The 14,024-nt window shown below is 42.1% G+C and overlaps 1 protein-coding gene, 1 long non-coding RNA gene and 1 other non-coding gene across 4 annotated transcripts in view; 2 read left to right on the top strand and 1 right to left on the bottom strand.

The window, feature by feature from the left end:
* Positions 1 to 14,024, bottom strand: part of LOC117232125 — a 130,990-nt gene that overhangs the window by 14,777 nt on the left and 102,189 nt on the right. The gene's annotated exons all lie outside the window — the stretch shown is intronic.
* Positions 1,057 to 14,024, top strand: part of LOC117232123 (storkhead-box protein 2) — a 111,400-nt gene continuing 98,432 nt past the window's right edge. Inside the window, exon 1 of one of the 2 annotated variants that reach the window (XM_033491295.1) lies at positions 1,057 to 2,059. The gene's annotated coding sequence lies outside the window, so the exon portion shown is untranslated. The remainder of the gene's footprint in view (positions 2,060 to 14,024) is intronic. The other variant, XM_033491296.1, reaches the window with a different exon arrangement.
* Positions 11,636 to 11,737, top strand: LOC117232317. The gene has a single exon (XR_004493105.1). It is a non-coding gene; the product is annotated as a U6 spliceosomal RNA (small nuclear RNA).

The raw sequence follows: 14,024 nt of genomic DNA, 5'->3' as shown, positions 1-14,024 counted from the left end.
AAAATTCGGATCTTTTATATTAGTCAGTGGTAACCAAAATTAAATTTCCCTCACCGATAATGATCACCGAAAATCGAACAATTTTTAATCATTTATAATGGTTATCCGTAACCAAAATTTGTTAATTACAGGTATTAACTCTTATACCATAACTTTTAAAATTTATCTTACAATAGTTATGATGTCTGGATTAATCAGAACCAAAATGGCTGAAAGATAATGTTGTGTTGCATGGCGGGGAACTCTTAGGCAGAACGTTCGTTTTATCTCCACGGAAATCCAACGCCTTATTTCTTTCAAACAGATAATACTAAAAGGCAACGTTTCAAATTCTAATGCTTTCTACCTAATTACAAGAATCGGGGATCATATCTAAACGATTGTGCAATTGTATCAGTAAAAAAACCCGACATTTATCTATTCGGTTGTAACTCAATCGTAACCCCAGCCACCGGTTATAAACAACGAACTGGAAGAAAAAAATCGTCGATAACCGTGAAACATGTTCGAAGGGGTCCAGCGGCTCATTCGGACATGGCGCGAAACGCTTTTCCAGGCTGAGCGCCCGTGCCATCGACGAGAGCCCAGAGCGTTCCCCTCGTCTCAAAACGCAATCGTTTTGCTGCCGGTCCGGTTCTCCTCTGGCACCGACCTACCGGAACGTGGAACTCACCCAACATCCATCGAGGACCGGCTACGAAGTGCTGGAATATCAGCGATTCTCGATGTGCCCGTGAGCAACCGAGAACTCACGACTCGCGACTCACAGCGACCAACGGAATGAATCGAGATGAGGAGGGGGGATGTTCGAAGCGCGGTTGTTGGGGTAGCTGTGGGGAGGTTCCACGAGGGTAGGGGGAGGGAGGCTGTCCACGACAAGAGAAGGTGGAGAAGGCGAAAAACTGGGGCGAGGAGTCGAGGGGAGGCACGAGTACGTTGCACGAGCCGTGTATTCCCACTCTTGGACCAACGATGTGAAAAGGAGTGGGGGAAGGAGCCGGAGAACAGCGGCGGAGAGCAAGCGTGGAACTAGCGTAGAGTCTGCGCTAGCTCCGACTTTTCAGTGCCGTCGCCAGTGGCAGAGCCAGTTTCTCGTAGCATCGGTGAGCCGGCGGCATCGAGGCGCCCCTTCAGTATGAAGCCGACGACCGTGCCAGCTGCAGCTGCTGCACCTGTCGTCCCGTCTACCGCGACAACTACGCTCGTCGTACGCTCGGGTGATTTGCTCGCCGGACGCTCCTGATCGTGGATCCATACAACCGCTCGACACCGATACTACATGGATACCGTGCTTCAGGCTCCGATTTCGTTCATCGAGAAGGACTGAGCGGAAGAGATACGTCGCGCGGCTGACACACAAGTATATATACCGTGCCTCTGGATAAACCGTTCCCGTGGATCGTTCAGTGGAATAATACAGAGGAGGTAGGAGGATCGATCCGAGCGATTCCTCGACAAAGATCCTCGGGACGCCGCGAGAGAGGATCTCGTGAAATCTCCCGTCTCCCTTTATTTCTCTAGCCCTGTTCCTCTTTATATTTTCTCCTTCGCCTTTAATACGGCCGGTTCTTCCTGGACGTGATCGGACGGCGATCGGCTTGTGCTCCTCCAGTGTTTCTTATTCCTTTACCCTTCGCTGGGTAAGGTTGCCATTTCTTTCTTCGTCGTTATCATCGTCGTTATCATCGTCGTTGTTGTCGACGTTGCTCCAGTTCATCCTCCTCCACCTCCTCCTTACGTTCACTTCGTCGCGTCTTCTATAATATATAGCGGCGTGACGAGGTCGACCGGTCGCGAAGAAACTGTGATACGAAACGCGGTGAAGAAAGAGGAGACGCGTGCGGGACTCCGTATAATAAAAGTGAAAACTCGTTCCTCCGGTGTCGTGGTTCGGCTACTCGAACGAGAATCCGTGGAGCCTGTATCCCATCACCCCTTCGTTTGGATATTTCGGACTACTGCAAGAAACTCGTGGTTGGATCTCGAAGGAACGTGTGGCGTCGAACCAACCGCTCGTCGTTGGATCGAACGGGCAACCAGCGTGTGCATCAGTGGCGAGGTGAGTCCTTCGAACGATAAATTCCAGCACCCTGGCACGAGGGTCAAGAGCGGTCAGACCTCTCGCGCGTCGCGACGTGTGTAGACTGGTTTTCGAGTTCTAGGACTCTCTGTCTCTTTCTCTTCTTCTTGGTCTCGCATCTTCCTTTTCCTTCGTCGTTCTCTGTCTCGCGCATTGTCGTCATATCGTTTCCCTTTCTCCCGTCCTGTCTTTTTCTCTCTGTCCATCGAACATACCGGTGATAAATCTTCGCGATCTCGCCGACCGTTGACTGAGCAAATTACCACCGTGATCCTTCATCTTCCTATTACCACGCACACGCTACGTCGAAGGGTGATTGTTCTGACGGCGCGACCGTGGGACCATGGGGTTGCGTCGACGTGATCAGCTCGTGGAAAGTGAACGCACGTCGCGGACGGTTCACGACCGTGAAACGAGCTCCGCTCCGAAATTGGGATGGTGAAATTAACCAGGATCAACAATGGCGATCGGGCGATTATCCCGTTCGACGCAGCTGAGCAAATAACTGGGCTAAAATGCGTATCCCGTATCGTCTTCTCTCCCTGCGCTTTTACTCTTTTTGCAAAAACAGGCTTTAATTATTTTCATACCTCGTCCCCCCCTGATTAACTTTCTCGATAATTCGACAACTTTCTCGGAAGTATACGATCGCTGAAATATACGATCGATCCGTTTCGAATGGGAATTTTAGCTGGACGAAAATTTCAAAGCAGCTGTTAGAGGATCCTCGAATACGACATTGGTACGATAAAGTGGAAAACGTGCTCGTCGTTGGATCGACAGTAATAAGTCATACTAGGTGCATTACGAAGCAGAGAAAATTACCGGCATGATCTTTCATCTTCCCATTATCGTCCGGGTAGCACGGTCAGGATCACGTTGATCCCTGTCCCGTGAGCAGCTCCGATTCAATCGACTTGAGGGACTAGTCAACGTTACCGGAATCTCCGTGCTATGTCCTATGATCAACAGAGACGCATAACGAGACCTCCAGTCATTCAGAGGATCGTATTAAGCCGGACGATTATGTTAATTCCCGTGATCTTAATCTCTGAGAAGATACTGAACTTTCTTAGGTGCCCAGCGCGTGACACGCAAACGAGCTTAATGCGACTTGCTTCAAGATATCAGAAGATCTAGAGAACCGAAATCTTCCGAGTTACGATGTAGACAGTCAGGATGTTATGTAATAAATGTACTTATAAGTCCGAAGCTTCAGCATTATGACGTCACTCGGACTACGTGAGTGTTAATTGTTACTATATAATTATTATTAGTAAATTTTCAGTAGTCCTATAGATTTGCAAAAATTTACCGAATTCTGTAACATGGAAAAGAAATATTTTGAATTATTCAACTTTTCTATAAACACGACAAATTTGGAATTTCCGTAAAAATATTTCAAGGATGGAGATCCAGAGCGGTTTAGTAATGTTTTTACTAAGAAATGCGAAGACTGCAAGAAGAAATATATATATACATAGTTGCACTAATTATACGGGAACGTTCGTACAAAGACCAATCGAAATTTTCTATGAAGGTTAACGTTATCGATTAATTACATAGAAATCGGAATATCGAAGGTTCGCATAAAATTTACACCACTTTCGTCAACGATTACACGTTCGACTTAACGATTCCCCGAGTGACCCACATAAACGTTCTCGAAACCGGTGGATTCCACCTGAATTCTGTGTGCGTCGCGTCGTGCCCGAGCAAGAGTAGAAAAGTTTCCTTCAGGCGAAACTCAACACCTTCACCGTCCCATCAATGACGAGAATAACGAATCATTTTGCTCGTCCACGTTCTCGTTTACCGATTGTTCAAACAGACCGTTTCAACGGAGGTCGATGACCTCCTTACACGAATCCCAGGGTTCTTACGACCTCGACCTCGAGGTATAACCGCGGAATAATTCCACGATGGGATAGTTAAAAGAGTGGACGCAACGTGACGGAAGATCTCGAGGCCAGAGGTGAGATCGCCTCTCGTTTCGAGACTCTTGAATCTGCATCGTTCGTCAGATATCCAGCTCGATTACTCGAACGAAGGTTAACCCTCTCCATCGACGCTTCTTCCGTTTCATTTAAACCGTAAACCAGGAACTGTTCGACTATTAGCAAACGTGTGTTGCATTGAACGAGACAATGTAAAAAAATCACACGATAAAAGAGCCAGGATTTCCATAGAAAAGTTCTGTTTCCACGTTGATGAGAGAGACCGAGGTTGCGTTCCCCGCGGAATTCTTCGTTTTGAACCTATGTACATTGTTCCATGTTGGCAGACGTCATAACAGTAATTAAACGTAATCTAGCTTCGGAGAGCCGCGCTGGGAACGAAGAAAATAGGGGACGTTATTAAGTTCGAATTCGCGCAGACAATAATCAAGCTGGATTGCGTCCCTTCTTAGAGGAAAGTGGCCTAATCCACTTTTCGTCTATTCAATTATACCAGATTACCATGGAAGATTCTTCTGCGTTCCGCTAACGCGAAACTTCATTAAACTTTATCTTGGGACGTCAACAATTTCTCGCTATATTTTGTCCAGATCCCTATATTTTCTAATAGCAAGTACTCAACAAGAATGTTAGCTTTTAGATTAGAAAAGTTCCTTTGCAAATTATTTTTATTAGTCTCGATGTGTCACAGCATTTAGTTTATACAGTAAGCGAGAGTAGGTTTGAATCGGGATCAGATTAGATGAGACTTGGTTTAAGGTTTTAAATTCAATTATATCCAGATTTGAATTCAGCTTAAATTTCACAAGTTCTCTATATGCTATAAAACTAGTATTCTCTGATTCTGCTCGCCGAATACTTATAATTTGAATAGATAATGATTTTTAATTAAACAAGACAATATATGATAATTGTAAAAAGTTTTTTCTACGAAAAAGCAGTGATTAGTTAAAAAATCTGCGTGTTAAAGCAGCCTAAAACTCATTACAAATGTTTCCCAATTATCGATAACAAGATTAGCAAGGAGCCTTTAAATTTTCAAGGAAATGTCGGTATAAAATAAAGCAAAAGAGCTAAAGATAATAACTTCGACAGACGGCGGGTTGATGAAGCTAATCGAGAAGTCGTTTGCTTCACGAGGCAAGTTCGCGAAGAGACGATGGCTTAATGTTTCACTGATCGAACAACTCAGGAAGAACGTGGCCGTTTTCATCCGGCAACACGAAGTACCAAACGCTGTCTATACTGTAATCTTGACCTAATCGGCGATTCATCCAACAGGCGGAAGAGGAATGCAAATGATAGATCACGTCGCGAGTGACGTAACGTTTGTCCAGGTTTACGCAACGCCACCGTTTCACGGTCAAAACGTGCGACACGTAGCTGAAACCAGCTGGTCGAACTCACGGCTAAGAAGACGATTTATGGTCCTCGGTGCAGGGAAAGCTGAAATATTATCGTTTAGAATACATTAACCTTGCGAAAATGAGATTTATGTATTCACGATTTGATCGAAAGATTTGCGGGATCGCGTACTATGCACGCGAATACATGAGATCTGGGTCGAGATATTATTGAATTCTATTATCACGTTCGTCTTTGTATCACTTGAAACGTTGATTGTGTATCTACAATACTACTTGAAGTAGCGTGTTATTGAAAAGACTACTACTCTCGAAATAAGCGAAACATTTCGACCATAATCTTAACATGTTTATAAATTCATTATTAAATCGTATTAAACCGTGTCATACATTCAAAAACTTCATCGATAAACAAGAATTACTTTTTCAAAATACCTCATTCTTTAAAATTATCAGCACACATTGCAAGCCACTGTAAAACATTGTTTGTCGTACTTTGTAAAAAATCATCTCTACTATGTAGAGACAAGACTTTATCTGCCTTGTCAAATTAAAAGATTAAATTCCTATGTTATACTTATGCACGTAACCTTGATCTTTCATGCAAAACCATTGCGTCACACGTAACTATGTGAATGACATCATTAAACTGTTGTTTATGCAATTTCATATTCTAGAACAAATGGTACATATTCTAGAAAAAATGGAAAAATTTGGAAATACACAGATTTGTTATATAACAATGAACGTTTTACTTCGGATGTTTTATACATTTTACATTTAAGTTTCTGAAGTGTATCCTAAAGGCATAAACATCCTCGATTTAGATACCACGCGTGCTAACAACGTGTTAAAAAACGCAAAGACTATACTTTCTAATCTTAAACGTGTCACGCCAAACTACTATACAAATTCCATATAAATCCTCAAACAAATGCCGCTACCGTCGAAGACACGATAATTAACGACAATTCGAGCCAGCGTTCTTCGTGCCACGCCACGTAATATTTGCATCCAAAGAGGCTAGTCGTTTCATTGTACAAGTGAGCCGCCGTTCTTTCTCCAGACACCGATCGTTAGCAATAGATGAAACGTCGTAAAAAATTAGCGTTGTTCAAACGACTGCGCTGTTCGTTGGTAGCGTGGAAAATTACGGTTTACGCCGAGAGCACGCCGTTTATGCTTTTTACGCTTTGCACGCGGATCGCCGTTTAGGCGCTGTTTACAACAATCCTCAGGGCGATCCGCGAAGAGTACGCTAGGCTACTTGTAATTCAGCGGCTGGATCGGCTGAAAGTAAGTTAGTCCAGGGTTACCGGTTCCCGTGGTAGCTGTTGTCGTTCAGTCGACGCGACAAAAACCGCGTGAACTCGGGCGTGAACGCGAGATCTGTCTGCGAACCTGTCGCGAACTCTAACGTTCCGTTCGGATCGGCCTTCCTCGTTCATCGGCGTCGCTTCTTTCGCGCTTACGAAGCTGCACCGTGCGGTTTTCCTACTTTTTACCAATGAGAACGAGTAATGGGTAAATTGAGGGAGAATTGTTAGAAAATGATGGAATTTTTTGAGTAGAAAAAAAAGTGATTGAATTTCAACATAATGTCTGTGTTGTTTCTATAGCCAAAATTTGGATAGTAGACGAATAAACAGGTACAAGTACTACTGATAGTACTTAACAAGTATGTACCATAAATACTATTGATGGAAAGTATTTTCTGTTTCACGTACATTTTTGACGAAAACATAGCGCGTTGTCTTTTTATTTCAAATATATTCCTGTCTGAATGTTGTCTGTTTTTTGAATGTCCATTACAGTGTGTTTGCTAATATTTCAATTAGTGTTATGACAGATTTCTTCGATTCGTAAACTCGTTACGACATGGAGCTATTTATTGCATTACGGATGCTCTGTTCCGTATGAAAAGACTTATTCTACATATAAAAAACGAGCAAATATCCTGAAAATTTCCAAGAAAACTTCAATACGCGATATCTTAGAGACCAAAATGCAATCAAATAATAATCACAAAACTAGACTAATTTGGTTATTTGAAGAAATGTTGCCAATGAAAGTAACAGACAGAGAGTTTCTTTGATTATTTTTCCGCGCTATGAATCACCAAAAATGTATCGTTTTTCTCTCTATAAAAACAGGCAAAAAGAAGACGTCATTGAAATCAACGCGTAACGAAGTTCTTGCCCATTCCCATGGGCAAGCGAGTAGAACGTAAAACCAGGGAAAAGCTTGAAATCGCGGGGAATTGGTTGGATCACGCCGGTGAAAGAGACTTTAATGCCCGCTAACAAGAAAGTCTACGGCACGAAGGTCGTGGTAAAACGAGGGACGAATTTTAAGGGTTCGAGAAGAGAAAGGCAGAATGGAAGATTGGCGATGTTAGAGAACAATAAACGCAAAGTAACGCGGCAATATCGCCGGCAATTAATTCAATTACACAGTGAAAGGAAGTTCAATGTCGACTAACAAGGCTCTTCGCGGACGTCACTGTCGCAGCGTACGATCGTGTCTGCATACACGGGTTTCTTTCTCTTTCCTTTACCGCCGTTTCCATATTCCTCGGCTATGAATGGGACACGCGGTAAATCTGTCAGGAAAAAGCGAGTTGCCAAGGAAACCGCGTGGCATCCGCGTTTGACCTGGACTCGACCAAATGTTATTTCCTGCCAGATTAAAACCTCTATGCAGATATTTCGATTTCATCCGATATTCGATGCATAGGTGAATTAATCTTTTCATTCCTACGATTAGGTTACGCGTCATCAATTTAATCCTGCAATCGCCGTAAGCTCAAGTGCTACCTTTCTGTTTTCGTTCTTTCTCCAAACGTGATTAACAGCTTTTCTGTAGAAGAAAGCGTGTTTCGTATGGCTCGATTAGCTTTGTTATTCCACTGTCATCGCAAAAGAACATATAAATTATGTTTCGATTTTTTATTATTATTTCAGATTCATAGAAAATTTGCTACAAGTTTCCAACACGTACAAAATAAGTCCATATTACACCTAACTCGGCAGCAACTTGTCTCCAAAATTGGAATCTAACATACGAAGGTAATAATCGAAGCCAAGGCTGTTCAGGTTTTGCAAACTTCATGATTTCTGCACGAATAACCCAGTCGTTTCGCAATAGGATTTCAGACAAATGAAGATAAATATAGTAACTATTGATGAAGCGACGCATGCAACGACCTTGCTGAACAAATGCTACGATCACCGGTACAATCACATGTCGTGTCACTCTTCTATTCATCCTTTGATTCGATTTCTCATACGATTCGCACCGTGCGTTATCTGCAATCACCACGTTCCAACGTTTCAATGTATCCAACGGACAAATGAAGAATAATTGCCACGTAGATAAGTTTAAAACGGACAACGGCGTTAATTTTTGTCAATACACGCGGGTCGGTAATCGATGAAGTAAGGGGGATAATTGATAGAATTCGTGGAGGGGACAAACGATCACGTCGATTACTCGGGGATAAGTTATTTTCTCCGACGACGACGTTGGTCTCTCGATCGATCCGCGGGATGGCCGTTAATAAATCGCCACGACGATAAAAAGACATTGCGAATGGTGCTTTTCCAGCCCGCGGGGCAGCTGTCGCCGCAATTACTTCTAATCGGTTTAGAAAATCCCGCGTGCCGAAACATAGCTACGACGTCCAATTAAGGAACATCCTCGACGATCGATCGCGATCGCCGAGTTCTTTCCGCGATCGGCCACTCGACCGCGCGTTGCTGATTCGGCCCTTGATTTCACCACGCGCTCGATAACGAGCATCGCCAGCGAACCTATTAAATCTCTATGGTATCACTACGTTATGCTGCCGTTTGCTATTTGCTACAGCTTCCTGTAAATTGGATTGTGTAAACTGTCTTTTTTTTTTAAATGAAGCGGAAATAAATATAGGAAAATTTGGAAGAGTCTGATCATTTAACGAGAATCACTCAAACCTTTCAATATTTTTCGTCGTTAAGAACGAGAGACACGAATGAATTCTCATGGCAGAGATTATTCATTTCTAACGTTATACGCATACTATGGCGCTCGTAAATTACAGGATTTTTTGTATTTTATTTCGCTTCTGCTATAAACGCTAAGTAAGCAGCGTATCATTAGTCAGACATTTTCGTGTATTAAATTTAGATTATTCAAGCAATGTACATCAACTTTTCAAGTGATTCGAATAATTATGAGCGGTAGTGCAAGTGGTTCTAATTCGATGATCAAAGACCGTGTGACGAGGAAGATAAACGTGCTTTAATTACTTGTTATATAATTTCCAGATGAAATAACAAATGAAAAACAACATTTCTAACGAAGATTGAAGAAGCATACTAAATTCTGCGCAAACTTCAACATTTTAAACTACCTTAGTACATGCTACAGAAAAATATTAACGCAATCGATTGATAAATTAATTCATAAATTCGTTTATTTTACTTTTACCCGGCCATAAAGTAGAAAAATGTACTTATCCCTTCGAGAAACTCGTCGAGTTTCCGGTAAACGTGAGCAATAACCAACCCAACACCGTGGACATTAATAAATCGGTCATTTTCTTTACTTTTTGGGCGGGACACGCTACACACGATTTCTACTCGCATGTAATTTCCAAGCGATTGCACTATTTGCAGACAGAAAGCTGCTGTCAATTACTCTTCCTGTAACATCAATAATCACGGTGTCTTGGAAGTGATTCAGGGGAGCAGCTAGAGGAACATTTGTCAATCAGGGAGCACGAAAAGAACCGTTTCTGATAGTTTCGAAATGTAAACTCTAAAACTGGACCGACGTCGTCGATCCTAATTTGCTTCTTGCTCCAATAACAAATGAATAATGAACTCGAGTGAAAAAAAGATCCATCCGTTGCCTGCTTCTTACTTATTCTAACGGATGTGATCTGTCGTAGTGCTCGAGGATTTCAGTTTAATCTAAATTACCAGCAAAGTTACGATTAATTATACGCGCGAGAAAAACGAATACCAGATACGAATTGTCTTTCATCGTCCACGAATGCCAATTTTACTGTTGAACCATCGAGAAACGAAAGGCAGTTAAAAGCGTTGAACGCTAAGCTATCTGCGACGACGAATTCAATGTATCGTCACCGCAAAAGGATTGATATCGTTCGACCAAACTACCGAAAGAATATTACAACGGACCGATAGAAAGCTACGTATCTCGATTCCGTCGCGTTTCATTTCTCCAACGAGCTAATATATGCCATGTCCATTTTAACGCATGTAATTACGATTGCAGCAAAAAAGCCAAGTAGCCATTGGATCGTTAATAAGAGGCGACTTCGCGCCAGGAAAAGTTCCTAACGGGCGTGTCAACCATACCGACACCACGGGCGAGTTGCCTGGTCGAGATAACTAGCCGTCCTCGATAGTCGATTAATAAAGAAATTATACGACGTAAACAGTGACCAACGGTGCTTGCGTGCCCCGTGACGACTTGCAGAAGATTTCCAGTTGCTTTTCTAGAACCGCATTAACTATAGCGAAGGCTCGCGCGAACGCAATTACTTCTAATCGTTTTAGAAAATCCACGATGTCGCTGGTTGATCCAGTCGAGACCAGACGCGAGCTGTGTGACTAAGCCGTCCTTCTGGTTTCTGTACGCCGGCTTTTCAAACCTCGTCCAGGTTTCCCCGACGCGTCTGCTTTAACCGTATCTGGCCGATAATGCCTCTTACCCGGTTGTGCATACAAGTCGCGAAGGAAGAGAGGAACGTAGCCGAGAAGCACGTTGATCGTTCCTCTTCCTGCAGCCGGTCTTGTTTTTCCCGCGGAATCGAGCGTAGGAGAAATTACCCGGTCGTCGGCTCGAAAAGCCGACCGACGATCGTTCTCCCATTAGCCTCGTTACGTTCGAGAATGGGTCGAGGAACTCTCTCCCTCTTCTCTCTCGTGTAAGTACGTACGTGGCTTGTCGCGTCTCTTCATCCTGTTCGACCGCCTCGATCGATCGCCACACAACCATGTGATAACGACCGGTGACGAGATGGTTTCTAGGTGACGTCGTAGGTGGACTGGACAACATGAAAGTTGCGTTGCGCCTGATGGAGGATTCGATAGTGGTTTTCGAGACGAGACAATGATTGGAGATGAAACGAAAGGAGACGGAATATCGTTGTTGATAATGGATCAAGATATACCTATAGCGTTCTTACTTAATAGACGCGTTTTCACCTTGGTACTTATTTGCTTCGATAGTGGGAACGTATTAAAATTAGAAAGATATAGGCAAGATTAGCGTGGTCCTCGTATAAGGATAACACACAGAATCCTGAAACGTTCCATTTTGTCTTTGTACTTCTGAAGGATTTGTCAGTGGATAATATTAACGTATAGCTTGTTCAAATAAACCAAGTATCTCGTACTTGATCCTTGGTGATATTGGTATTTTAAAGTAGGTATTTCTTTACTCGTGAAATTTGCAGGTTTTAAAAAACACTTTAGAAGAAGTGAAATATTTCAAAAGGAATTTTATCGAGTAGCTGCCAAGTTTTATTCCAGCAATGCTCTGGTACCGTGAAACTCTTGAGATCTATCACGTTGGCAGATAAAAGTTTGTTTGAACATAACTATGCGTTGGCGTGGAACTTTCGTGGAACGGTTGTACAGAGGTACAGAGCAATCTCTGTATCCCACCGGGACAAGAAACGAATTCTACGAGTTGGCAAACCCGGCTAGTTTTCTACTAGCTTGACTAGTTCATTGAACGTCATGCTTTCAAATCCAATTGTTCCAAAAACGATCCCAAAGTTTCCTCCAACTATAATCAGCATCGGGCCAGACGGAAAATTACTCGCCTTCGGGCGAGCAAAAGTTTTTCAAGCAACTTCTCTCCTCGAGGACAATGACCGATCTTATTCGGAGCAAACACGAGTACTTCGTCGAAAAAAGTTTGCCACAGAAGTTTCCAACTAACGAGTGCACGAGATAGTTAAACGATCTATCAAATTAGTTGCATCTATACAGAATTTTCTAAGAAGATAAAGAATTATTGAATTTTATTGACTTTTATTATCAGATTCGTCTTTGTTGAAACGTTAATTGTGTATATGCCAGGAGCAATTTATCGATAAAAAGGGCGCTGTATTTGTCAGAAGCGAAAGATTTTAGTCGAAATCTTAACACGTTTCATTATCTAATCGATTAAATTATATCGTATATGCACGTATGTTGTGACTAATGTTAATGAAATTTGGGGATCGTAATATTTCAACGGTTAAATTAACTTTTATACTATCACGACGTATTTTATCATAGCACTAAACAAAGTTTGATAAAGTATGATTTTGCTAAGAATCTTCAGAAAGTAGGAGAGTCTTTAATCTCATTCCCCAGAAGAAATAGTTAAAAGTTTAACCGAAGTAGTTTGAAACTCATCAGAGCACACGGGATGGCTGTTCAATCTGTAAAGTTAGCTTCGCCAATAGACGATCTTTTCGAAAGAGAAGTAAAGTGAAAGAGCAAAGAATCACACGTTTATCGAGATGCGTATCTATACGAGATTCGTTATTTATCGTTGGTACCGTAAGCACCTTCACCTCGGTGCGGTAACGAATTTTTCCGCTATAGATCGGCAATGTTACTGATATTTAGTTAGCCTGGTACACGTGGAAATTGGCGGCGAAAAATGATCGACTACGTGATTCGATGGATTTGAAAGTTTCAATTAAAAGCGCCCCGGATATGAGTGGCGGGCACCGTTTCTCAAGTTTCACTGGGATCGATCACGTATTTCATTAGAATTTACGTACTCTAGAACATGCCGGGGCGGCTCGTTACCTTCGAAATCGTTGCCTTACAGCTTTTCGACTCGCCTATACCCAGCTTACTTCGTACGATTTAATGGCTTAATCGTCCTCCATTTTTCGCTTCGATAAACACTTCAATCTTGCGTAGTAATAGCCGCAACGATTTGCTAAATAAGATATCAAGATATGGAGATTTGAACATTTACAAGATTTGCCACTCAGAGATTAGAAGATTTGAACAATTGATAGATTTGAATGTTTAAATATTTGAGAATTGAGATATATTTAAGTATTTAAAGAGTTGAAAATTGAAAGATTTTAAGTTCGGAAATTTGGATAGTGGAAGACTACAAAATTTGAAAATTTGTATACTCGGAGGTAAATATTAAAAAATTTAAGAGATCGAAAGTTTAAATATTCGAAAGTTTGAGCTTTGTAGAATTTTTATATTCGCAAATTTAAGTAAACCAAAAATTAAACAAATTCGGGAATTTGAAAATTTGAAAATATATTCTTCTGCAACTTCGCGCTTCGTCGAAACTTGATTTTCTACGTATGTAAATTTCAACAATCTATCAATGTGTCAACTCCGAATGCAACATGCCAGACCTTGAAAATCACATATCAGGTGGGTAGTAATCAGTTCAAAAGTACAATGCTTAGTTCGTAGGGGGCTCGTAACAAAGTTGTAAATCAGCGGTTCGCTAACTTTCTCGAGACGTCGTTACTATCGATCATGCGTGCAGCTGGATGGAGCTGTTCGCGTGCCATTTCGCAAGGGGCCACGTTCGTTCTATTCTTAATGTCCGCGTGACTCCGTATATGGAAAG

Source organism: Bombus vosnesenskii, unplaced genomic scaffold (assembly GCF_011952255.1).
Source record: "Bombus vosnesenskii isolate JDL3184/JDL3185 unplaced genomic scaffold, Bvos_JDL3184-5_v1.1 scf7180000013285, whole genome shotgun sequence".
Lineage (NCBI taxonomy): Eukaryota > Metazoa > Arthropoda > Insecta > Hymenoptera > Apidae > Bombus > Bombus vosnesenskii.
The sequence above is the reverse complement of the archived record's forward strand: the minus strand, read 5'-3'. Positions and strand labels throughout refer to the sequence as shown.